This window comes from Artibeus jamaicensis, unplaced genomic scaffold (genome assembly GCF_021234435.1).
Source record: "Artibeus jamaicensis isolate MK-2021 breed Jamaican fruit bat unplaced genomic scaffold, CSHL_Jam_final contig_464, whole genome shotgun sequence".
NCBI lineage: Eukaryota > Metazoa > Chordata > Mammalia > Chiroptera > Phyllostomidae > Artibeus > Artibeus jamaicensis.
In genome coordinates, this window is record NW_026521842.1 from 2,379,942 (window position 1) to 2,405,880 (window position 25,939).

Sequence of the window (25,939 nt, forward strand, 5' to 3'; positions counted from 1 at the left end):
GTGCGCTCTCAGTCTGTGCGACCCATTTGTAACATAAGAAATGCTGCTCCCTTTCTGTGGATCAGGTTCAGATTGCTGTCCTGCAAAGCCCAAGGCAGGCAACCAGGACAGCAACCAGGTAGGATGAGGTTGTGGCCAATCTGGCCACCTCTCAGTGGGCAGCTTTGTATAGGAAGCTTTGGGAGTGGAGGCCAGGGGAAGGCCAGGAGAGAGCTAGACCCTTTCCTGGGGTCACAAGCCTCACTTCCTCCATCCCAGCTCAGGGCAGAGGCAGCAAACCGGATGGGAGGGTCTCGGCCCCAGTCTCCACCAAGTGGTGGCCCATGAGAACCGAAGAAATGCAAAGTAAAACTAGGAGATGATGTTTCGGTTTTTGGTTCTTGTTCCATCGGTAACATGCAGAGCTAATGAAGGCATGGTGGCCTAACTGGCCAGCATTTTGGGAGGCTCAGTGGTGGGCATGAGTACTTTACCCAGTACTGCTGTGGCCCAGCAGTCCTGTGGCCAGGGAACAATGCCACAGGAATGCTGAAAGAGCATTCACACCTACACACGCATGGTGTGCTCACGGCAGGCAGCTCGTGATGGTGGAAGCGGCTACGACCTCTGTGTGCATCATCGAAGGACTTGGTGAGAGTTACCAGATGTGCCCATGGAGAGAAGTCCCTGACAGCACAGTCATAGGCTGGTGTGGTAAGTGAAAAACATGCTTTTGGATCCCACTTATAACAACACTATGTATCCACCAAGGCATAGAAAGTTCCAGAGTTACTGTTCACAGTAAGTCTTTGCCGACAGGAAGGGGCCATGGGCTCATATGGGTGGAGACTGATCTTTGCTGTGACTCGGTGTCCCCAGCCTTAAGCATCATGCCTGGCAGGGAAGGTGGGGGTGTTATGTGTGGAATGCGTGGGTGCAGAGGGATGAGCTGAGCTTAGTAGGGATAAGCGAACTGCTGAGCAGACGACTGAGGGCAGGGCTGCCTTAGTCAAGTTGCTTGCCCGCAGCCTCAGCTAACCTCTGTAAAACGGGGTATGAAAGGCCCTGTGCCCTAGGACTGCTGTGAGGGTGGGCCACAGAGTGGACATGACGGACTGTGCACAGGCTCTGTAAATGGGACCACCATGCCCCTGCTGCTCCCTGGTTTTGCCAGCTCTTCTTAATTAGGGAGGTAAGGGCAGAAATGGTTGAAAAAGGATGGAGAATGGCCATGAATAAAGGCAAAGGCCTGAGGACTTGCCCACAGCCCGGGCCTTGTCCTTCACCCTTCCCTGGAGTTGGCAGTGAAGTTCTTGAGCAGGAACATCAGCCCCCTCTCCTCTGACCCCAGTCCCTCCAAGCAGGGGAATGGGCAGGCAGAGGATTCAGAGAGAACCTCAGACAGGCAGCAGTTAGGGGAGGGGAGACCTGCCCTGCCCTATAGGAGAAAGCAGGTGGGGCCTTAATGAGGGTCCTGAAGGACATGATGTCAGGAAGCCCTTGGCCAGCCTGGGCGTCAGGTGAAGCAGCTCCAGCTTCAGGCAGGTTGTAGAGGAATCCGGATGTGGGGTGCAGGGTGACTGCCTGCCTGCCCCAGTTTGCCTGTGACAGGGAGGTTTTGGGATGTGGGAATTTCAGAGTTAAAGTTGGGAAGGTTGGTCGCCTGGGGCTGTGGTCCAGAGTTGCCAGCACTTTGAGGCATCTCACACCTTCCTGCACTGACTGTGGGCTGAAGGGATAGAATCAGATCACAGGTGGCACATCCCAGCCCTGAGCTTGGCCTGGTTGCCTGGGTCCTGGGCAAGGAGTGTCTGTGGCCCCAGCCCAGGGCCAGCCACTTGCCAAGGGTCTATGAAGCCCTGCTGTGCTTCCAAAGGCAGCTGGAGGTTGGATCATGGGTCGGAAGCGGCGATTCCGATAGACAGGCTCTGGCCCAGGAGAGAGAGACACGGAGCCCCAAACCGGGCAGGTCAGCATGAGTGGTGGAGCCACTGGGAGGATGAGGGGGTGAGAAGGGGCATAAGTGTCGGGCAGAGCTGGGGGCATGACCCCCGACACAGAACCAGGAGTGGCTACACTGGTGATTAGGTCGCTGCTCAGATACTGTCTCCATAATTTCCTCAGAAAAACCTGAAATTGTGTCACTGACTGATGGGTGTAGTTTTGCCAAAGGCATGCAGAGGCTTCCCTGGACACCCTCTTGGAGATGTTGTCCCCACACATCTGGGTCCCTGAGGAAAGCACCGCTGGATTTCAGAAAGTCTCGGGAGCTCTGAGCTCTTGTGCCCCGCCCCCACACCTTGGCTGACTGCGGGAGCCCCACCCCCATACAGACAGCTAGGACATTTCAGAGATCTCAGAGACGGGGGGGGGGGGGGGCCTCTCCTCATCTCCTGGGAAGCAGGCCTCGCGTTGACTGTGGCTCTGTGTTTCGATGCCCCTCCCCACAGGGGCCAGCGCCACCATCCCTCCGCATCTGGCCCGCCTCCCAGGTGCTGGGCTTTCCTTCTCAGTTTATAACCAAACCAGCCATGGTCCTTCTAAAAAGAGAGTGACTACCAGTTGTCCAAAATAGCAGCTGCTCCCGGGACAAGTCACATGCCAAAAGCCTTCTCGGAGATATCCTCACTCGTGGAGCTGGGTCCGGGTTTCCTGCAGCTGTGCAGAGCTGGCGGAGCAAGCTGCCCCGGAGGAGCGGCTGACAGGGTCCATCCGAGGGCTGCCTGGGAGGCTGCCCTAGGCCAGGGGGAGAGTAGGGAAGGCAGGCTGCTCCACCCATAGCGTGGGACTGGCCTCCTCCCCCCGCACAGCCACCCCTTTACCTGTTCTGGGGAAATGGCTGCTGGGACACTGCTTAGTGGGGACAGGCCTGGGGCATGTCAGGGCCCCTCACTGAGCTGCTCTGGACAACTGGCCCAGGTCTTTGCTCAGGGCACAACGTGCTGGGCAGGAGATGAATGCGTACTGGTTGAAGAAAGAGAGAAAAGACAGCAAGAAAGAGATCCAACAAGTGGCCGGTAAGAACAAGGCGCCTGGAGGCAAAACCTGGCCCCCCAGTCCTCACAGCAGACCCCCCTTTGCAGTCCCTGTGGGACGTGGGCCACAGCAGGCACTCGGGGTCTTGTTCCCTTGGCCCCTGGTGGGGTGCTATGCCCTGGTTATAGGGGCAATGCTCAAACAGCCCTCTGTCTGGGCTCCCGCCATTTGGAGACCTGGACACATTGATCAGTCTGGTGGCTCCCCAGGGCACTGAGGGAGACACAGGGACAGATGACCTCGGCTCCTCACCCTCCTAGGACTAAGAGCTGTAGCCAGCCCCTTGGACCATGCCCCACACTCCTGTAGGCCAGCGGCGCCATCTACTCAGGAAAGTGAGCATTTGGTCTGGATTGAAAATGCTGAATTCTTTGAATTCTCTCCTCCCAGCCAAACAGAGTCGAGGGGGGTCATGACCTTGTCACTCCGCCTGCAGGCCCCTGGCTGAGGCCTCACAACCACCACCTCAGCACACCCTTGGGGCCACAGCGGTGCCTGTCAGCTCTGCTCTGACAGAAGCCAGGGCCACAGGCATATTCCTTTGCTTTGATTTTAATACTTTCTTTGGTAATTTAAAGATTACCCAAGTAGTACTTATTCAGCCTGGGAGAGTCAAACCTACAGAGGAAGATGCTTCCCTCCCACCAGATGGGATCACTGGCAACTCCGGCCAGAGTGAGCCACCTTCTGGGGCTGTCTGGGGCTGAGGGCTTCCCAGGACGTAGGCTCAGTTGGAAACCCCATCCTGGGCCATGTGAGCTGGAGCTGCTGACGCTCACCTCCGACCGCAAGGCCCTCGGAGGAGCCTGGTGCAGGTCCGATGACGTCCCACCCCACGGAGCACCTTGCTCCGTCTTCCCACCTGACCCACTCTGCCTGGGGGTTCAGTGCCCACGCTGCGGCCGCCTCCACAGCCGAGTGGCTCCAGCACTATCAGGCCCAGTCTCCTGGAGGAGCGTCCTGCTGGGTCATGAGGAGGGGTGAGTGGAAGGAGTGAAATCACATCACGTTCACCCTCCTGTCTTATCTGCCACGTGTCTCCACATCTGGACTGAGGATGCTAACCCAGACTTCCCCCTCTGGCTGTGTTTCTGAGCTCCCGACGAGGAAGCAGCGCTCGGCAGAAAGTGCTGTGCAGACGCAACCATGCTGTTCATGCTCCCTCCCACCCAGTGAGGACAGCAGTGATTGTGCTACTCCCAGCTCCCGAACCTTCGGTGGCTCCCTATTGCTGACAGTAACGGTTAACATGCTGACCTCTGGCCCCATCACCAGGGATCTTAATCTGCAGGTCAATAGAAGGCTCAAAACTTGCATTTTAACAAAACCAGAGGAAATTTGGAGAGGGGTGGTCTCTGAACTTCCTTCACAGGACTCCACTTACATGTACAAGTCACAATCCTGTGTGTGTCATCAAAGCTCCTTGCACGATCAGGCCTGACCCACCTTTTAGCTCTGTTTGCCTCTACTCTCTTCTCTGCCCCTGCTGCTTTGGCCAAACTGCATTTCATCTACCTTCACGGCAGTGTTCATTCCCTTCTCTCTCTCTCGGGAAAGCTTGACTCTCCCCTGTGGGTCTAAGTTTCAGCTAAAGTGCTCGCCCTTACTGGAGGCACACCTCCCTGGACTGGACCCTACGATGCTTATTTCTTCCCCCTGCAGTCAGCTTTCAGCCCTGGCTTCCAAGGGTTATGTCTGCTTCATCTTTGTGTCCCTTACCTGGTGCCTGGCATGAGTGGTTGCTGCAGGAGCAATCGCTGCTGTCATTGATGCAGTGTGGCGCGAGCACTGCCCATGCTCTCTGAGAACTTGGCATGGGCATCTGAAGACTATTCCCCAGTTTTCCTAGCAACCTGATGGGGGCAAGCCTAGTTCTGGATTAGTGTGCAGAAGGATGTGTGTGCAACATCAAGTGGTGCCCTCCTCTACCTGCATCCCAGCTTTTAGGGAGTGGAGGAGAGCTGTGATGGCAGGAGCTGAGACAGTTATCTCAGGCCATGAGGGAAAGCTGAGGGGTGAAGAAATAAGAGCATCAGGGAGAAGGACCCGGGGCCTGGATCTTGGAGATGCTGTGTCAGCTCTACCATTTGCTCAGATGCTTCAGCAGAACGAGTCAACTGCAGCTCTTTGTCAGGGCTGTTGGCAATGTTTCTTTCAGCAGCTCACCTTTTGCATTAACTGACATGGCCAAGCCCTGGGCTGAGGGGTTCCGGTGACATTTTCTCAGGGAACTTTCTTTGCAATGCTGAGAAGTGGAGGTTCAGATCACTCACTGGCTTAGCCTCAGTCAAGCAACTCACGGCCGAGTGGGAACTTTGTTCTTTTAAAAGACACTGAAAATAAACTTTAAAAGTAGAACACAGCACATGAACAGAGAGAGACACACTTCCTTCCGTGTATGCCTCAGCTCAGTGCACCAAGCTAGGAGCAGATGGCGCTGGGTCCTGGGACTCCTGCACTGCCCCTTACCTCGCTGCCCCGCCCTCCGCCTGGGCTTTCCTCCCAGTTTCTCCCTTCACCTCTTTTAGCATCAGGGCCATGGAATCACACTGTGCGTGACTTCTTTGTGTCTGGGAAAGCCACCGGTGTGCCGAGGTGGCTTGTCTCTGCCGCTCTGTAACACCCCTGTGGCTAACTCCTGCTCTGTGAGGGATGGCACGTGGGCAGCTGGGGTCTGGGGTCATGACCCATTGTCATGGGCAGCCTGTTCTGAGAGTGGTGGACGTGACTGTTGGAAAACACTGTTCCAAGCTATGTGCCCGTTGCTGAGTAGGTGAGATCCAGCTGTTTTCAGGAGGACCAGGAACCCAGGTCTTATCACAGACCTGGCCCCTCATTGGTCCCAGAACCTGTGCAGGGAAGGTGGGCAGGAAGGAAGAGCACAAGGGAGGAGGAGAAAGGGTGGGGTGGGCTTGCTGAGATTGCTCAGCCCCCTCTGAGTCCTGCAGGGAGGACGTGCCTCGTTCTGCTGGGGGCTACTGGAGCCGAGTGTCAGCACGGCCCTTCCCAGCCAGACGTCCTGTCTCTCAGAGCATGGCACAGAGCACGGCCCCAGGTGCCCTGGCACGTCAGATCCGAGCACTCAGCGCCCACAGGGCCTTGCCTTGCCCCTCGCAGACTCTCCCCTCCACACTGTGGGTGGGAGGGGGTGGGACCACCTGCAGCTCCCTGGCAGGTGGGCGGTGCCCAGCGGGGTCCTGCCAGCAGCTCTGCCTCAGTCAGCCCGGGCACCCACCCTGCTCTCTCCTGGTGGGTGGAATCCATGTTTTGTCCAGTGGTCAAACCTCCATTTAGCTGAGCACTTGGGGGAGAGACCACCCCCACTAGGGGCAAATCTTGATGACCCCAAGCCAGGCATGGTTTGAGAAAGGGCGGCTTGTGTCAGATTGGCTCTCATCAATTAGTAAAAACTTGACAAAGGGAAAACCCAGTCCAGACAACCCTGTGTGCCACGAACCAACCCTGGGAACCACCAACCATCCACTCTGAGGGTCTGGTGACGTGAACAACAGGCTCTCTTAGGGTCCACGGCCCCTGGGATGGGCTACTCGCTGCCCTCCGACACACCAGTCATGCCACCATGATGGGGCAGCTGCAGCTGGCCCTGGATGTCCCCATGCCCCCCCTGCAGCAGTAAGAAGAATGGATCTCACTCTTGGGTGCAGAGTGATATTTGTGCCTGGAGACCCCACGGGGAAGATGCAAGGGGATGGAGGAAAGATGTTGGACATTAGCCTCATGCCAGACACAGCTGTTCTTACGCTGTTGGGGGAGGGAGGTTGGCATAGCATTAAATTAGAGACAGAGGGTTGGGGGGCGCAGAGACAGAAAGAGAGACAGACAGAGGGAGGGACAGGGTGCCCTGGGTGTCTGTGTGGTGATGAGGGATGAGTCAGGAAAGTGCTAGGGGGTTCAGAGAGCAGCCTGCCTGGCCAGGGGAGGCTGGGTGCCCTGGCCCCAAACTGGGTTGTTCTAGAAGGTCTGTAAGGCACTAGACTGGCTGGAATCTGAGCCAGGGAAGTTGATGCAAACACCCAAGAGTCTCTGGGTGCTAAACTCCCAGGTCTTGGGAGCAAGGTGGCTGGATGGTGACCTCCAGCCAAAGAACCCTGTGTCCCAGTCCGGCAGCTCCATCTTCCTGGAAAGGGATCTCAGGGCTCTTTCCAACAAAAGTCCTGGCTCAGTGACAGCCAGAGGCCGCAGCTTCTGGGGAATCCTGTGGTATAAAAGGCTTCTGGCCCTTTCTCTGGTTGGCTCTCAAGCCCAGGGTGTCCTGGGGACCTGTGGACAGCTGAGCCTGCAGGCTGCCCCTTGCTGCCAGCCCAGCCCTGGGTGGGGAGCTTGCTATCTGCAGACACAGTGGGTATTTGCCTGGGTGGCAGGGGGTGGGGGCATCAGCTAAGTTCCCCACCTGGCCTTGGTCAGCAGTGACAGGCAAGCTTCCAGCCTTCTCTCAGACCCTCTGGGATTCCAGACATTCCATACCCTCTGTGGTTCCGCCCCACTGGGCTCCTGACAGAGACTCGGCACCTGCGAGCAGTTGGCCGTGCAGGATGCAGGGAGCTAGAGGCCCCGGGATCATGCTGTGCACCAGGCCTCCCAGCCCTGTCTTGTGGACATAATATGGGGGTGCTGCTTGCATTTCCAGGAGGCTGCGAGCTGTAGTCAGCACACAGTAGGTGCTCAATACATGCTTGACCTTTGTCCTCCTCTGTAGGCATTTCTGGGTGCTCAGTGACCTCAAAGGGCCACCGTGGGGGGGTAGGCTCTTGGATCCTGGGCCAGTCTCATGGGCTGGGGATGGCTTGTCTTTCCACAGGAGAGAGTGATAGGGTACGTGGGATCGGGGCTCCCTCCTTTCTCTATAGGGGTCCTACCACTCTTCTGCCACGGGAACCCCCAGCAAAGCCAGAGCTCTGTGCCTTCAGCAGGGTTTCGGCCCTTGGGGCAGACTTTGGGCAACACGGGGGCTGCAGGGAGAGTGGGCAGTTGACAGGCGCGTGGTGCAGCAGTGTCCAGAAGTTCTGGGCAGCTTCTGACCCACCTCCCACCTCCATTACCTCCTCCTATGTGGTCACATTGCATCTGACCGATGGTGGCTGGCTCGTGAGTGACGACTGATCAAGACTGTGGTGGTGACAGTGTGCCTGAGGTGGGGCGACTTCTTGTGTATCATGCAAGGAGTCACGATGGGGACTCAGCACCTCCTATGATGTTCAGAATAACCCAGGCAGGTAGTTATGGGACATGATGGGACTTGAGACGACACCCCTGTGAGGGCCAGGCTGTGCGCCCCACAGGTACGAGCCTCTCCACTGTTTCTCCAGATTGCCCCGTCATCCTGGGGCCCGCCCTATCTGGGGACCGAGGCTCAGGAGTCTGACTGTTCGAGCTTGGGACTCAGGCCAACTCTCATGACTCCCAGTAAAAATTCGTGCTGAATCCTTTCCAGACGGAATATAAGGGGAGGCTTTCACTTATTTTCCGATTGACCTCTTCTGCTTTTAATCATCAAACAGAGGAAAACTATTTGGTGATTAGACTGCTCCTAGCGGAGGTGGCTCTGCTATGCCTTCTCCAGGGCACCTGTTCACAGTCTGTGAGGCGCGGCCCCATCACAGCTGGCTCCCAGCAGCAGCTCCACTTTGGGCCCCTTGTAGGAGGCAATTCAGGTGCTGTCTCAAGTAGGTTCTAGTGCTCACTCTCTGAGTCAGTTCTGAGCACCCTCAGCCCCCAGATGGCTAGTGCAGCTGCTCATGACGTCCCATTTAATTAAACTCATCAGCCGGAGTGGAAATGAGCAACAGCCTTTGCCTCCACATCCAGCAGTCTGTTGTTCGATTAGCTGTCTGGCCTCCAGAAACCGCAGCCTGTGCCAAGCAGGGGCCAGGCTGGCAAGGAGGAGGCGGAGAAGGTGCCCACTGAGGCCCCATTGTGAGCACCAGGCTCATCTCCGGTCCAATGGAACAGGGAGGAAAAGGGAGAGCGGGTGCCTGTCTTCCCTGCATAAGCAGGAGCACGAGGAAGGGAGTGTTTGATGGGGCTTCAACTCCACAGTGGACCCACCTGTGGCTCTGGCGGTGAGATCAAGAACGCAGGATGCTGGGCCGTTGGTTCCTGACACAAGAGGTCCTTGGCTTCCTTTCTTCCTTTTTTCTTCCCTCCCTCCCTTTCTCCCTTCCTTCCTCATTCACATGTTTACCCAGCACCCATCAAGCTAAGCTTTTCTGGGGCTGTGGGCATCAGTGAACCTCAGGAGGGGTGATGAGTGACCCACATCAGTCACAACTTGCTTACCCACCGTGGGAAGTGTGGGGCAGCGCTGGCTTTTAAATGTCCACCGACCACGAGCTGGCACTTTGGGGATATGCCCTGCTTCAGACGAGTCCACTAATCATGTGCCAGGATATCAGATATGTGGCTAGGCTGCTGGAGAAAATTCTAGAAATGGTCTCTGGATTTCTATGCTGGTGCTCAGGGCCTGGGGCATTGTGTAACACAGCTAGGGCCGGGCGGGTAGGTGATGCTATAGTAGAGGGCAGAAGTTTCTGGAAGCAGGAAGGCGAGCAGAACCAAGGACGGACATCCCCCATTCCCAGCGTGTGTCCACCTGTGAACACAGGCTCCACATCACTAGCATCTGGGGAGCACAGACCAAAGCACAAGGCACCACCGCCCAACCACGAGGATGCCGTTATAACACACGCACGGAGAAACACCGGTGTTGCGAGGCTGTGGAGGAGCGCGGACTCTCGAGCACCGCCGGTGGAAGGCAGAATGGTGCAGCTGCTGTAGAAGCAGGACGGCGGCTCCGAGACGCATTACACACAGAGCCGCACAGGAGCCAGCAATTCCACTGCTCGGTACAGAGACCCAAGAGCACTGAAAACAGGGATTTCAGCAGCTACTTGTGCGGCCAAGTTCATAGCAACATAATGGCCAAAAAGTGGAAACAAACCAAGTGTGGGCAGACGGATGACCGTGTAAACTGAGTAGGGCCTGTCCCTGCGATGGAGATGGAGTACTGTTCGGCCACGAAGGGGAAGGAGTTCCGACACATGCTGCCACCAGGATGGACCTGGAGGACATCAGGCCGAGCCAGTCACCACGGGACAAGTACCGCATGATTCCACTCATATGAGGTCCCCGGAAGAGTCAAATTTATCGAGACTAAAAGCAGAATGGTGGTTGCCAGCGTGTGGGGGAGGAGGAAATGGAGACATAGTGTTTAGTGGGGACGGTGTCTCAGGTTGGGAAGGTGGGAAAGTCCGGGAGATGGACAGCAGTGTGAATGTACTTAATGCCACTAAACTGAGCACCTAAACATGATTAAAATGGCAAATTTTATCCTACTTACAAACATCCACCAAAACACCCACCCCACAATGTTCACTTTTCAGTCCTCTGAGGCGAAGCATAATTCCAGTTGTTGAGGGTGTGTGCTGCCCTTGGAGGGCCACTCCATGTGGCAGGAAAAGAGTGGGACACGAGGAGGCAGGTCCTGTGCTGCAGAGCCTAGGCACACGGCATGCGGGGTCCCGGCACCACCAGGCCAAAACTGTCGTGGAGCTGCAGTGCACAGTGGGGGGGGGGGACAGGGGAAACAAGGAAACCGACCACAGGGGAAATGGCGCCAATCATGGGAGGCTTCTTGGAGGAGGCAGCATTAGCGCTAGGTGTTTAAAAATGGGTGGGCGAAGAGGAGACTGAGTCAGAGAGAGCTCAAGGCATCTGCAGAAGCAGATCCGGGATGCCTGGGCTCAGTCCCAGCACTTTGTAGAATGAAGAGGACCCTGTGACTCACCCAGACTGACATGCCAGCAGATGGGGGGCAGGAAGGTGGACACCATGGCAGGAGCAACTGCCACTGCTGGCAGAGTGCTCAGTGCTTTGAGGCTTGAATTGTTTATTCAGTTTTCATAACCTATTGACAGCAAGGACACTGAGCAGAGGGGTGAAGTATCGACCTCAAGTCTAGCAGGACAGAGAGTGTGTCTCTATGGTCCTGCCTCGGGTGCCACATACAGTGTGTGTAGAAGGAGGGAGGGGGGGAAGGATGGAAGGAGGAAGGCAGGGCACTGTAACTCAGCAGGGAGGGTGCGGGCGAGCCCTCAGACCAGGCATCCTGGCTCTGCTGTGGGTTTGAGAGGTGGCCTTGGGGAATGAAGCGGGCTCTCTCTCTGGCCTCATGGCCGTGGCTGCATCAGCACCATCAGCCCCAGAGGCCCCTTCAGCTCTAGTGCCTGAAACCCAGGTCCCTTCTGGCAGAGACTGGCAGGTGTCACTGCCCGTAGTGCCCCCTGGTGGTATGTGGTGGGAGGTGGGGCTGTCTCTTCTGGGCTCTTGGGCCCTTGGGTCTGACTAGGAAAATATAGAATCAAGATATTTTGAGGGGAAGCCCTGCCTCTCCCGATATGGCACCAACAGTTGTCTTGTGTGGGCTCTGACCTGGTAGGAACGTACTGAGTCTGAACCCCGCCTCCTGCTTCTTGGAAGGATGAGCAGGGCCTCAGTCTCCCTGTCTGAGAACGGGGTGTGGTACCCACCTGAAGCCTGCCTATGAAAGCTGAGGTTATGGATGTGACCCAGTGAGTGGGAGGAAAACGCAGCCGTGGGAAGGACTCTTCCCGAGGTCAAGGCAGGGATCCAGGGACGGAGGGGGATGGGAGGCCGGGCACAGCGTGAGTGATGTGGCAGCCCCGGGAATGAAGAGAGGATGTGGTCGGTGCCCCCTGTAGCACTTTGTAAGATGGTAGAATGTTCTAGATCTGCACAGACCAATGTGGCTGTTACCAGCCATGTGTGGCTTCTGGGCACTTGGAATGTGGTTATTATAATGGAGGCACAAAATCTTCCATTTTGTCAAGTTTCAGTGAATGTAAGTCTAAGGAGCCCTGTGTGGCTGGTGGTGACAATACTGGACACCCCAAAATTAGAGGGTGGGGGTGGCCGGGTGGGAAGGCTGTGTGCGGCCAATACCAGAGTCCTGGACAAATACGTGAGGTCAGAGGTCAGGGAGCCAGTCTGTGTGTCTACGAGCCCAGCAAGGCCTGGGCCTGGGGACCTAACCTCCGGGGTGGGGGAGTGAACCTGAGCTGACCAGGGAGGCCGTGGCCGTCCTGTGGCTTGTCGTCATGGCGTAATGCCTTTAGCTAATACGATTTCATGTTTAAATTGTGACAAATGACTTAATGGGAACCAGGAGCTGACACTGGGCCCGGCAGCAACCCGTGTCCCAGGCAATCACTGTCACCGGCCAGCTGGGGAGGGTGCCGGGGCCTGCCGGGCAGAGGGGCTGCTTCGGGTGTGTGGAGGATGCTGCAGGTGCTGGGGTCCCAGCTTGGGGTGACCCGCAAGGATCCTTTCTGCCCACTGCTCTCCACCCCCTAAGCTGCCACCCTGGGGTGGAGACGACCCTGGAAACACCCGCGTTCAGTGACAGAACCCGTGTTCCCTCCTGAACCACTAAGGGGAGGGCCTGTTCACACAGACCCTGCAGAAAATTCAGGACTGGAGTCCCGCCATGGATGAACTTCAGGGAGTTCTGCCACCCCCTTTGACACTATCATCCCCTATCATCCGGGCAGGCTTCTAGCCACTACATCTGTCTGTCAGCAGCTCCTCATGCCTCCCTGCCCACCGCGGGGTTCAGGGCTTCCCTCCCCATGATGTCAACTAGATCTGCAAATTCATCTTGTGTGGGGACAGACAGGGCAGGAAAAGGTCCTCTTGGTCACATCAAAGCACCGGATGGAGGGTCCCCAATGGAGGCTGCCCACAATGGAGGTTGCCACCGTGGTGGAGGGGCCTCAGGAAGCCAGCCAGGCATGTTGGCATATCAAAGGACGTGGCAATTTGTTTGGCCTAGGCCCTCAGTTCCCCCGGCTGCAGGAGGGATGCAGGGACCCACATGAAGCAGCATTTCGTGGGAGGGGGTTAGAGGCAGGGCGGGCGGGCACAGAGACATGGCCATGTGGGACCCAGGTCTGGGGGCGACGCTGGAACAGCTGGTCCAGTTGTCATTTTACAGATGAGGGAACTGTGGCTCAGGGAGGGAGAGCTGTGCTGGCAGTCGGAGCTGAACTAGAGCTGAGGATGGGTGGGGTAAGAGATGCCACGCCCCGCCTCCCACCCACGGGGCAGGGCGGCCATACTTGGAGAGTTCTGGGCAGGTCAGCGGGTCAGATGACGCAGTCCCCCTGTTCTTGTGCACTCTCCCCATTAAGGGGTGTGTGGGTCCCACATCCCTTTCCCTTCGGCCTGGACTTCTTGACCGAAGGTAGAGTGGCAGGGTGACACCGAGAAAGCTCTCAGATCCAGGCCTGAAGAAGCCAGCAGCCCCCATGCTGTGAGGCACAGCTGGAGAGGCACCGAGAGCCATGCCACCTCGAGAGCCCACCCTGTGGGAGCACCAGCTTGCAAGTGGACCCTTTGCGCCCACCCAGAACCCCAGCGGATGCTCCTGGCACAGAGAAGTGCTGCTGCCCCTATCTTGCCCAAACCGCAGATCTGCCCCTATCCTGCCCAAACTGCAGATCTGTGTGCGAGCAGAATAAAGGACTTACTGTTACTGGCCACTAGGTTTGGGGGATGTTGGTTATGCAGCATGGAGAACAGGAACAGATGAAATGGTGCATACCCCCCAATGCCAAGACCACAGGGCCCATCCTGGCTCCATCATGCTAGCTGTGTGGCCTGGGGCAAATTGTTTGCCCTCTCTGAGCCTCACTGTCCTTATCTGTAGGATGAGAATAATAACTTTGCAGGACAGTGGGAGGGCTGAGTGAGGGAATGCAGGCAGGGGTGTGGCATGTGCCTGGGGAGAGCAGGCCCCTATCATGTGCATGACCATTACCAGCCATGGGTGATGGCTGGTCCAGGGAGCTATCCCACTCACTGTGGGTCCTTCACCCCATCTACAGGACAGTGAGGATCTGGAGAGATCAGGACTTCTCCAAGAGGGGGGTTGGCTGCAGGACCTCCCATCAGGTCCTGAGTGTTCCCGGCACGGTTTTCTCATTTTCCTAAAGCCAGGTGTGATGGTCCTTGTACTCACAAAGGCTTCATGCTACTATGTGACCTCAGAGATTCTCCAAACACAAATGCAGTGGGGAACAGGCAAGGAGGGAGGCGGTTGTTAGCATTTCATGAGTAAAAGAGCCACCATTTAAGGCAGCAGGACATGGCCCTAGTGTGACAGGACTTCACTGACCCACTGAGAGAGTGTCTCAGGGGCGAGGGGCGGGGCTGATTGGTGCAGGCGGCAGTGGGTGTGGGAAAACAGCACAGATGTGGTAACAGAGGAGAAGACGGCCTCAGCGCCCAGCCACTTGGGTCTTACAGTTTACAGGTTACTTAGGAGCTGTGCACTTTATAGCTTGCAAGGATTTCAGACCCACCTCCTCTGACCCCAACATAGGGCCCGGGCCAGGCTATGTGGAATAAAAGATGGTGAGTGATCACTGAGATGGCACAGTGTGGAGACCCAAGAAAGGCAGCACGAATCGATGACTGTCCCCACTTTACAGATAAGGAAAACTGAGGCCCTCCTGGATCGGGACAATGATAGCTGCTAGATGGCTGTGGCCATGGGGCTCACCCTGTTTTCCGATCCTCAGAGGGACACAAGTCCCGAGGGCTGTGACCCACTCCTCTGTGCGGAGCACATCTCTCTGGCTCTGAAAGGCTAACGCTTTGGATCTGGGTAGCTCTGAGCCTGGCCTTCCTGTCCTGGGCCAACTACACTTGTCACAAGCCCTTTCCTGAGGGGTAGGGGCAGCAGTCACTCAGAGGGGTGGGAGACTCTGCGGGGAAGGTGTGACTTGGGTCCCCTGAGGGCTCCAGAGCCCCTCCTGGGGGCACAGCCTCTGTCCACTCCGCAGAAACGCTCCTTGTAAACACGCCCTCCCCGGCTTTACTGGATTGCCCGCTGCTGTGCCTGCCATCTGTGGCCAGAGCCACAGCACACTGCCTGATATCGAGAAAATTGCAATTGGCATTTGCCATTAAGGAGGGCAGCTGCGGGCAGTGCCTGCCAAGAAGCTGTCAGGAGGAATGTGCCCAGAATAATTATGTGAGGGAGGGAGAGGGCCGGGGACTGGAAGTGCCATGAAAACTAGAAAATGATCAACGGTTCCCCAGGCTGCTTCACGTGTCAGCACTTGTGAGACATGGGACAGTCACAGCAGGTGCTGGCTTGGGACCACCCAAGACTGGCAGTCCGGCCTGGGGCAAATTCTCCCCGCCAGGGCCTTGGTTTTCTGGGGTAAAATGGGTGGAGAGGTTAAAATGCCAGCTCTGAAGTTCTGTGGCCCCGTCTGTGCAGGGAGCTGCCACCCAGAAGCTGGGAGTGAAAGGTCCAGGGTGTGGGGAGAGCCCCAGGGGGCCTTGGCTCCTCCTGCCTGTCATCCTGTGATTCTGCGACCCATAGGTATGTTGGCTCTGTCTTGGCTCACAGGATTTGATGACGGGGTTTATGGGTTGATTTGCCCAGGCTGTGGCCCCCAACAACTCAATCGAATACTTGGGAATTGCTGTGAAGTATTTCGGAGATACAGATGACGTCAATAATCAGTTGACCTTAAATAAAAGAGATGACCTTCCATAATGTGGGTGGGCTTCATTCAATCAGGCGAAGGCCTTAAGGACAAACGGAGGTTTCCCTGAGACGGGGAAACTTCGCCTCAAGGCTGCAGCGTCAGCTCCTGCCCTGTGCACCTTGGACTTGCAGGGACACAAACTGGGCCCTGTGTCTTCTCAAGGGGCGGGCTTCATCCTCGGGCTGCTGGCCATCAGCCCACCTCTTCCCTCAACCATACCCCCTTTCAGACCAGGTTTGCTGGGGAGGTTTGAAGTTTGAAGGTCAGGATGTGTTTTCATCTCTTGCCAGTGCACATTCCTAGCTCCTTCTGTCTGTCAGTGAGAGCCATGTCCCCAGCCCCACTGTCCTCCTGAGGTCCCTCTCTCCCAACAGAGCACACTGCTGTCTGCCTGGGTCCCTCGGAAGCACCGCTGAGGCAGAGGTGGTCCTGCACGGCAGCTTGCTGAGTCCAGGGCAGGACCAGGAGGGCCCTGAAGCCCATGACCTGACCTCCAGTGTTTCACAGTCACAAGGCAGCGTCTGTCACAGTGTCACCACTCACCGACCTGTCTCTGCACCCACACGGGACTTCACTTAGCATCCCCTCACATTTGCAAAGTCCTGGGGGCTAATCTTACCCTCTGTTGACTTCCGTTGGGCAAAGCCACCCCCAAATCAAAGACCAGTAAAACCAGTGCCCTCAGGTGGCACCCCAGGTCATCTGGTGACATCCCCTAGGCTGATTGTTGGTCAGGAAACTGGATGACAGGCTGCTGAACCATTTTATTGCTGTTTTAGTGTTTTTCTAAGAATACCAGAGGTCTAACTAGCTCCTGCCCCCAACACTCTCTTCCCGCCGGGTGGGTGACAGCCAGCCCGAGGGGCTTCCGTTCAGCGAGGAAGATCTAAGTGCATGTGATCACAAGGTGGGGGCTCAAGACAGCGCATCAAATTCAACAGCAGCTTGTCATTGTAGAGAATGTCATGGCTGTCATTTAAAAAGTGATGACATTACTGTTAACAATAATTATTCTTGTCAAATATATGATTTCCATCCTGACAGATACATGATTATATATATTGATTACATATTGAAGACGCCATTTTAAGCCCTTAAATACCTCTGGGGTTCACTTAGTAAACATGCATTACTCTCCCTCAGCTTTTTTTCTAAATGTTTTATTTATTTATTTATTTATTTTTAGAGAGAAGGGACAGGAAGGAGAGAGAATGGAAGAGAAACATCAATGTGTGGTTGCCCCTCACGCATTCCCTACTGGGGACCTGGTGCATCCCAGGCATGTGCCCTGACTAGGAATCGAACCAGCAACCCTTTGCTTCACAGGCCCATGCTCAATCCACTGAGCTACACCAGCCAGGGCTCCCTCAGCTTTTTAAACTCACTCCATCAAAGCATTTCCCATCACACTGCATGTACATCTCCAAACTTGCCTCTGAATGACTGTAGAGTATTCCGTGGGTGGTGACATGCCACCGTGGATTAAGGGGTGGGTCTGGATCAGGCCCCCAGGTTCCCCGCTGGGGTGAGGGACAGCAAGCCTGCTTTCCTGAGTTGCCTGCCCCACCCCTGAAGGTTCAGGGCCACTTGGTCCCACGGAACAGGGGCTTTCAGCCTGTAGGAAGTGAGGGTTCGCATGCTCACCTGTCCTGGACACCCCAGATCCTCTATCCCTGACTCCAAAAGCCTGAACTCAAATGCAGCTTTCAGAGCCTAAGCCAAGAGATGCTAAAGTGCCCTCAGAGAACCCGGGTGGCTGAGACTCCCACCCGCCCGCCCCAGTGTGCCCGGGCCCCCACCCCGAGCCCAGCACCAACAGCACACCCTCGGCCATGGGGTCCCCTGGAAGCCTCAGGCTAGACGTCTGACATTCTCCATAAACCTGCACTCCCTTCAGTAAGTTCTCCTTGGGTTTCCTCGGCTGATATTGGAAGGGAGGACCACACCCACATGACCAGGTGGCCCAGGGAGGTGCACCCGGGCCGTGGGATCTCTGCCTTCAGTGCCGGTCCCTCTGGACGCGACTCCCTCCTGTGATTTCCACGCGGACGCTTTCTTTCCCTTTCTACGTGCTGTGATCTCAGGCACTTCTTCATCCGAACAACAACTAAATTCTGAAACACTGGGCTCATTTCGTCCATTCGAGAGATGGTACAGCAGGTCCAGGGGGCCATGGGGCAGGCCCAAGCGTCACTGTTCGTGAGAACGGAGTGTAGAGGGGCCCGCTTCCCGGACACCCCGCCCCCGGCCAGCAGAAGCCACCGCTTCTCAGCTTTCTTAAGGGCTTGTAGGGAAAAACCACCCAATCCTATGATGTAATTTCTAGTCCCAAAGCCAGAGAGAGGGCCTGATGCCTGGGGAAGGCCGTTCCTGCCTGCCTGAGGGACTGAAGAGTGTCAGGTAGAGGAGACGGTGGTGACCTCCCCAGAGGAGAGGGGGCAGCTGGATGTGCTGTTCCTCAGATGGGGGACTCCTCCCTCTCTCCCTCCCTCCCTCCTTTCCTTCCTCTCTTTTCCTAAGATTTTATTTATTTATTTGTAGAGAGAGGGAGAGGAAGGGATATAGAGAAGGAGAGAAACATCAATGTGCAAGAGAAACATCTATTGGTTGCCTCTCACACATCCCCAACTGGGGACCTGACCCGCAGCCCAGGCATGTGCCCTGACTGGGAATCAAACTGAGGACCTTTTGGTCCATGGGACAACACTTAATCCACTGAGCCACACCAGTCAGGACCAAAGGGACAGCTTTGGAGTGTCCCTGGTGACTCTCTCCCTCCCCTCCCTGCACAGCCCAGCAGCCCTGGGAGCAAAGAGAAGCCTGCTAAGATGAAGGTCACTGCTATTTGGCCATCCACACCCTCAGTGGCTGGAGCCAAGAGTCCCGGGGATCAAGGCCCCTCTCCCCACATGTGGGACACGTCTCTGCTGCTGGAATCTGCAGTCATAAATATCTCATGGTGAACAGACTGCAGACTGAGGGGCAGGGCTGGGGCGGTAACTGGGCCAGCGGGCGAAGGAAAAAGCCTTACCAAGAGCCACCAAGGCAGCCCTGCCCCAGGTGCAGGCACAGGAGCCTCCCCCCTGCACACAACAGCTCCCGAAGCCTGGGCTCACCACCACCCTGAGAGGGGGGCGGCCCAGCTTGGAAACGGGCTGGCTCAGTGACTCCGAAAACAGGAGGAAATCTGGAGAATCCTTAACTGGAACCAGATGGACTTTAGGAGATAAAGGGAGATTTCTGGAAGGTTCCTCCGAGTTCCTGGGGACTGGGGTAATCGTCAATGAGAACCAGTTGGGAAAATGTTTGCACAGACTTCCTGAGGCCGAAAAGACTTGTGGCTGGAAATCAGAGTGGGAAAAATAAAACGCCCTGCACAGGGTGGGGGACAAAGGGAGTGGCAGACACACCACAGGGACTGGGGAGGTCGCCCTAAACGGAAGGAGACATGGGGGGGTTGTTGACAAAGGGGCTGCCCTGTGAGCTCCAAGCCTCGCAGCCCCACTGGGCAACCACCTGGAATCAATGGAGGACAATATCCACCCCAGGTCGGGGAGTATTGAGGAGAGGCTCCTGGGTTGGGGTCTGCAGACCTCACGCTGTCCTCCACCCTCTGCTTCAAGGGAATGCAAACCTCCTCCAGCGAGTCACCAGCCAGCCTCTCCTGAGCTCCTATCCCCCCATGTTGGCCAGGTGTGCAAAGGTGCGGACATAGTGGGGATTGTGGACCCCCAAACAAGCAAACCCTCCCAATCCATGTTTCAAACATGGGAAGAATGAAACATACCAGGTGCTGTGAGTGCTCTGCCTTGGGGAGAAGAAAGAGGAAGTCTCCATAGACAAGGCGATACCTGATATGGGCTGTGACGTATGAGTAGGAGTTCATCAGGTTGGAGGAGCAATTGGGGAGCTCTGTTTGCCTTTCTGCTCCTGCCAAACGAAGCCACTGGGACAGAACAGGTGAAATTCTGTTCATGCCTCCTGCCAGACTAGGAAGGACCTGGGTCCGCCTCTGAGTAAAAGGGCTTCAGCCCTTGGTGGATTTGATTCTCTCAAACTGGGAGCAGGGGGCTGCTCTCATGTCTGAGCCAAGGGCAGCCCATGTGGCCACTCCCCTAAAGTCTCTATGCCATCAGCCCATTATTCTGCTCCAGATCGCACCATTCCGGTTGATTTATTTGGGTTAAGCATTGCCCCCTCTCAGCCTGACTGGAGAGGAAAGGACTTAGGCCAGAGGCTCTGAGCTCTGGGCTCAGAATCCTGAGGGACTTGCAACTGTAGGTATGTATTTGTCTGTTGCAGAGAGGGTCCTGCTTTCAGCAGATTCCCAGCACGATGGGGCATTGTGATAGTGAGCATGTCTGTACTCCCCGGCGTTGTCCACTGTGAGTTAAGTGGCAGTGTGCCCAGGCCTGTTGCTGGGGTTGTCCACTCACATCACCCTCATACACGACAAACCCAAAGGAGCATTCTGCCTGGTTTCCTGGATGAGGAAAGATGGGGGCAGAGAATGGAAGATCCATACCAAGGAGAGCCCGGCAGAGCCGCTGTCCTGGCCTCACGAGAGTGGCACTTCACCCTGTCCCATGGGTCTTCCATACAGTGGTCACAATGCTAGCATGACTGGGGCTGGTGGCTGCCATCACAGTCCTTCACGGTGTAAAGATTCCTGCAGCTTCTTGGGCTCACCCTTGCCTGCTCTATTCAGACGACAGGGAGGTAAAGAAATAAAGTAGTCCAACTTCTCTGGAGATTCTGGCAAAATGGAGCCCACTGTCTGCATTTCAGTTTGGGAGGCCACGGCGAGTGGTCCTCTCTGCCATTCCTGCCCACTGCTCTGGCCTGGATTAGGGAGAGTGGCCTGGTGGCTGGGAGCCATGCAGAGCTGGGCTCGGCCTCCCTGGGCTGTGCCTTGTGGCACACAGGCCTTCTCTCGCACCTGGGACCACACACGTGCTACAAGTAACCAGTGGTGTGGAGCTGCAGGTGCCTGGCCGATGGAGGCAGCCTTCCCAGCGGCGTCGCCTTGCTCAGTTCAGTTCTGTGCGCACTTGGTGGTTTCTTTGGCAATGTCCAAAGCAGGTGGCCTAGGACAGTGGAGGCTGCATGTGGAGCCCCTCTTGCTCCCAGCAGACCCTCGCCTGTTCCCTCAGTGGCTCAGGAGGAGGCAGAGGGGCAGGAGAACTGGCTGTTCAGTGGTCCTCTGCCTGACGCCCTCCAGTCCTCCTCCTCCCAGGCCCCTGTCAGGGCCAGCCTCTCCTCTTGGTGTGGCATCCCACTCCTGGGCGAGAGGTAGAAAAGGCATCTTTTGGATCCTTGGGCTCCTCAGGGCTGAGCTCCTGGGAAAGGGTCTTCTCTCGCCCTCCTCCTGCCCCTTCCACAGAGTGGAAGCTCACAGCCGTGGAGACCATCCCACGTGGGCAAGGCTGCAGACTTCTGAGAGCCTCCTGGGCCTGACTTCCTCATCTGTAAAGTTACTTGGTCACTCTCTTGGTCACAGTTGTGATAAAAATGAGCAGCTGGGGTGAGCGGGATCTACAAAGAACAAATGAAATCTCCTGTCCCCACTAGTAGAGGGGTAAGAACCACAGTGCAGAATCTTTCCAGGTATCAGGCTCACAGGTGGCCAAGGCAGTGAGAATGGCAATGGCCACTGATTTCGGAGTCTGTGGCTATGGGCATCAAACCGTCCCCAGTGATCTCCCTTCTCCTTGTACCTGTGGGCCGTGGGCGCCTGACTTGACCTCCTGGTGTCTTAGTTTTCCCTGCTTTGAGATGGAGCAGCAGCCCACACCCGATAGGGTTGTGAGGATTAAATTAGGAGTATTTGGGGAGATGGTAAGAATAGACCCTTTAATATTAACTCTTTACTGGGGAAAGGTCCTCCAGACTGCCCCCAAATCACCCAAAGAATCGTGGTTTTAAAGCCCCATTCCCGATCTAGTGCAGTCCCCAGTATAATCCCAGCTGTTTTTCCTCCCAGAATAGTCAAGTTAACCCTAAAATTCGTATGGAAATGCAAGGGACCCAGACTAGCCAAAACAGTCTTGAAAAAGAACAAAGTTGACTCGCATGTCCTGATTTCAAAACTTATTAAAAAGCTGAAGTAATCAAGAGTATGTGGTATTAGAGTAAGAATACATACATGGAATTAATAGAATAAAATAGAATTGAGAGGCCAGAAATAAACCCTCACATTTATAGTCAATTGATTTTTGATGAGGGAGCCAAGCAACCCGACGGGAAAACCAACCTGGGATGAGCAGTGCCGGGACCCCCGACACCCACGCGCAGAGGCACGCTGTGGGGTCCCGGCCTCACGCCGCACACAGAACCACTCACAGAGGGTCCACAACCTAAACGTCAGAACCAAAGCCATAAGTCTCTCAGAATAAAACAGGAATAAATCTTTGTGATCGGGAGTTAGACAATGATTTCTTAGCTGTCACACCAAAAGCACAAACAATAAAAGAAAAAAAAATAAGCAGGACATCATCAAAGTTAAAACTTCTATGTTGCAAATAACATTACCAATAAAATGAATAGGTAACCCATAAAATGGGGGGAAATTTTTGCAAATCATATATCTGATAAGGGATTTGAATCTAGAATATACATTTAAAAAGCTCTTGTAACTCAATAAGAAGGAGGCAAAATATCCAATTAAATGAGGGGCAAAGGGTCCCCGGCTGGTGTGGCTCAGTGGATTGAGTGTCATCCTGCAAACCTAAAGGTTGCCAGTTCAATTCCTGATCATGGCACATGCCTGGGTTGCAGGCTAGGTCCCCATGTGGGGGCATGTGAGAGGCAACTGGGCCATGTGTTTCTTGCACATACATGTTTCTTTCCCTCTTTCTGTCCCTCTTCCCCTCTGTCTAAAAAGTAAATAAATAAAATCTTAAAAAAATGTATCGGGCAAAAGATCTGAATAGACATTTTTCCAAAGAAGATATGCAAATGGCCAATAAGCACAAGGAAAGATGCTCAACATCATTAGCTAACAGAAAAATGTAAATCAAAGCCGCAGTGAGTGATACCCCCTCCCACTCACCAAGAAGGCCATAATCAAAATAACAGAAAATGACCAATGTTGGTCAGAATACAGAAAATCCGGAGGCTTCCTATTGCCAGTGGGGATGTAAAATGATGCAGCCCCCTTGGAAAACAGTCTGGCAGTTCCTCAAAATGTTAAACACAGAGTTATCATACGATCCAGTAATTCCACTGCTATGTATCTACCCAAGAAAAGCGAAGATCTGTGTGTACTCAACAACTTGGACATGAATGTTTACGGTCGCATTATTCATAAGCCATGAAGTGGAAACAGCTCAGATATCTATCAATGGCTGAATAGACAAACACTCTGGAGTGCATCCATACATTGGAGTGTTATTCAGTTTAGACGCAGCACCAACACAGGCTACAACACGAAAGAACCTTGAAATCACTTGCTAACTGAAAGAAGCCAGTCACAAAGAGTCACATATCATATGGTTCTATGTATGTGAATTGTTAAACCTACGAAAACAAGAAAATACATAAGAGGTTGCCAGGTGCTCGGTGGGTGTGGAGGGGAGGAAGGGGGTGTAATGGGTGAAGGGTTCGGACTTCTTTCAGGGGTGATGAAAATGTTCTGGGATTAGACAGTGGTGGTGGTTGTACAACTCCATGAGTACAAAACCTATTGGATGAACCATACATGTAAAAGAACGAATTTATTGCATGTGAATTATATCTAAATAAAGCTGTTTGAACAAAATCTCACTTCTCTCTACGGTCTGTGTGCAGCAGGACAGAATGAAGCTGGAACCAAGCCGGGCTCCCTGGAAATCTCTCTCTGGAATGAAGAGAGACAGAGCTTGCAGATGCTCAAGAAACACACGCACAGCACTGAGGAGCCACACTCAGCACCGTGCCCGGCCTGCTGTCAGCGCCTGGTACCAGTCAGTGTCTGTGCACTGGGTGCCTCTTGTGTTCCAAGCCCACAGCAGGTCTGACAGGAGCGTCTACGCCAGCATCTCCGGGTCTTCCCACACGGAAGTTGAAACTGAGGTGCATAACGCTCACATTCATGTATGTGGATGGGTGTGAGCGCACCTGTGTGAATGTGTGCATATGTGTGCACTCGCATTTCCTGGACAGGCAGAAACCCCTTTACCTTGACCTGCCCCACACCAGGCATGGATGTCAGAGGCTCCAGAGGGGTACTGAGGTTTTCCACTGGGGCATCATCACACCTGCTGACATTCACCACTCACAGTTCACCCAGCGTGGGTGCCAGAGACCGACCTGTTTCCATCCTGGTCCTTGCTGTCCTGGGGTCCAGGAAGCCCCTGAACAACCCAGAAGCTGGGCTGGGGAGAAGGTGGGGGGGACTCCCAGATGGAACACAGGTTTGGCTTGGAGAGGCCAGAATTCAGGACCTCAGCTGAGGGAGCCAGCACCAGCACCCAGACCCTTTCGAGAGAAACAAGTCCGCTGGTCTCAGGACACGAGTGGCCCTGGGGGCCTCCCTTCATCGATAACACATAGCGCAGTTTCCTCCTCAGCCAGATGAGACAAAGCAAATTCCTCAAAGAATCAGCCCAAAGCCATAAACTGCTTTTGCAACATCCAGGAGCAGCTGCTCTTTGGGAGGAATAAAATGCTAATAAGATGGGAAAGAATGCACTGGGCTGGTGCTTGCCTTTTTATGCTCCTTGGCTTCGAACTCCTGAGGATGAGTACACCATGGAGACCAGAGCAGCTGCGCTCCATCGGATGCACAAGTTCCTAAGTGAGTCTGGTGAACAGGGGGACACGCAGGCTCTGCCCATCACCAGGGTGAGGGGTGACTCAGTTGCTGTAAGTCAGGCACCCTCCTTGCCTGTTTGGAAAGGGAATTTTGGATGGAGGCCAGGCCTGCTGGTTCCTCTGCCCTGTCTCGTCTCAATTTCCTATTTTCAGACAGTTCCAGGCTGCTGGACCAACACATGCGCAGTGGTGCGGGATGTGTGTGGGCTCCACCGTTGCTGTTTGCCAGGTGGGACCGGGTCCACGGCGCTGGGCTCTCGGGGCACACATAGGCCACCTCTAGGCAAACGGGACGGAGGTGTCTCACCCCTTCCCAGCCACTCTCACACCCTTGGGACCATTTCTGAAAGAGTGGTGCCGAGGCTCCCCACCTGCTCGCAAAAGCCTGTGAAGGCTCTTCCCAGAACAAGTCCCCACGGGCTCACTCCAGCCTGCGTAACGGCTCCAGAACTGGAGCTCCTTCGTCACCTCTGGACAGTGGCCCCACTGGCCAGCAGCTCCTTGCAAAGGCAGGTCTCCAGGTAAACAGCGGCCGCTCTCGGACATCACCAGCAACTTTTGACAAGAGCAAACGACACCAGGTGGTGGCCTGTGGTGTGTGCTGCACATGCCTCCTGAGATGAGACTGTTCCTGTTCCATTCTTCAGAGGGAGCCTGGAGATTTGATAGGAGAGTCTAAGCTCTTAATGGAAGGCAGAAGAACGAGTAGGAGAGAAAACAACATAAGGCAAACTGGGGCTGTGGATCCTTCTGGACCACGTCATGTGGGAAGATGGAGCCGAGCCCGATGTCCTTTGGAGGTCCTTTCTACCTCTGTGGTTCTGAGGTGCCTCAAACCAGCACAAGTGGAACACTCAGCAGCACGGTTCTGTGTGAGGCCCGACAAGCAGAGCAGCTTTGGGCCGGCGGTGGGCTCGGGAAGCTGAGCACAGGACCACAGGCCGAAGTTTGGGGTCGGGAAGGGCCCCACAGGTTTAGACAGCACTCCCAGAGGCACAGAGCAGCTGCACTGCCCAGGAGAACGCAGGCAGTGATGCTCTCGAAGGTGGCTAGTATTGCTGAGGACGTGAATTTTTAACTTCCTGTAATGATAATTTACTTAAATGTAAGTAGCTGCACATGGCTAGTAGATGCCGTATTTAGAGAGGGCCTCTGGACTACTCTGACAGCCTGTGACCACAGAATCCTTGGCACAATTCCACACTCGATTATTGGGCCAGAGCGACGGGGGGATTGATGTTTTGGCCTGACAGGTAGAGGTCAAGGAATAGAGAAACTCACCTCTTGACTTATAGGTTTAAGTTTGAACCTCCTGGACCTGCCCCCTGAAGGACCAACGGCATTGAGGCTGCCAGTGCTGGCAAGTGGGGTGCACAGGGGCCGGAGGTGGCTGGCGCTGTTGAGTACCAAACCCTTCCCACCCATTTGATTTTCTGTGGTTTTCACTTACCAGCAGGTAAGTGACCCCTTCATGGCAGCCCCGCAGCAGCCCGGGGAAGCAGGTGCTGTGGTACAGCCTCCCACTACCACCT

General features: G+C 55.2%; 1 protein-coding gene across 1 annotated transcript in view; it reads right to left on the reverse strand.

The window, feature by feature from the left end:
- ZNF469 (zinc finger protein 469) overlaps positions 1 to 25,939 on the reverse strand; it is a 139,774-nt gene that overhangs the window by 102,413 nt on the left and 11,422 nt on the right. The gene's annotated exons all lie outside the window — the stretch shown is intronic.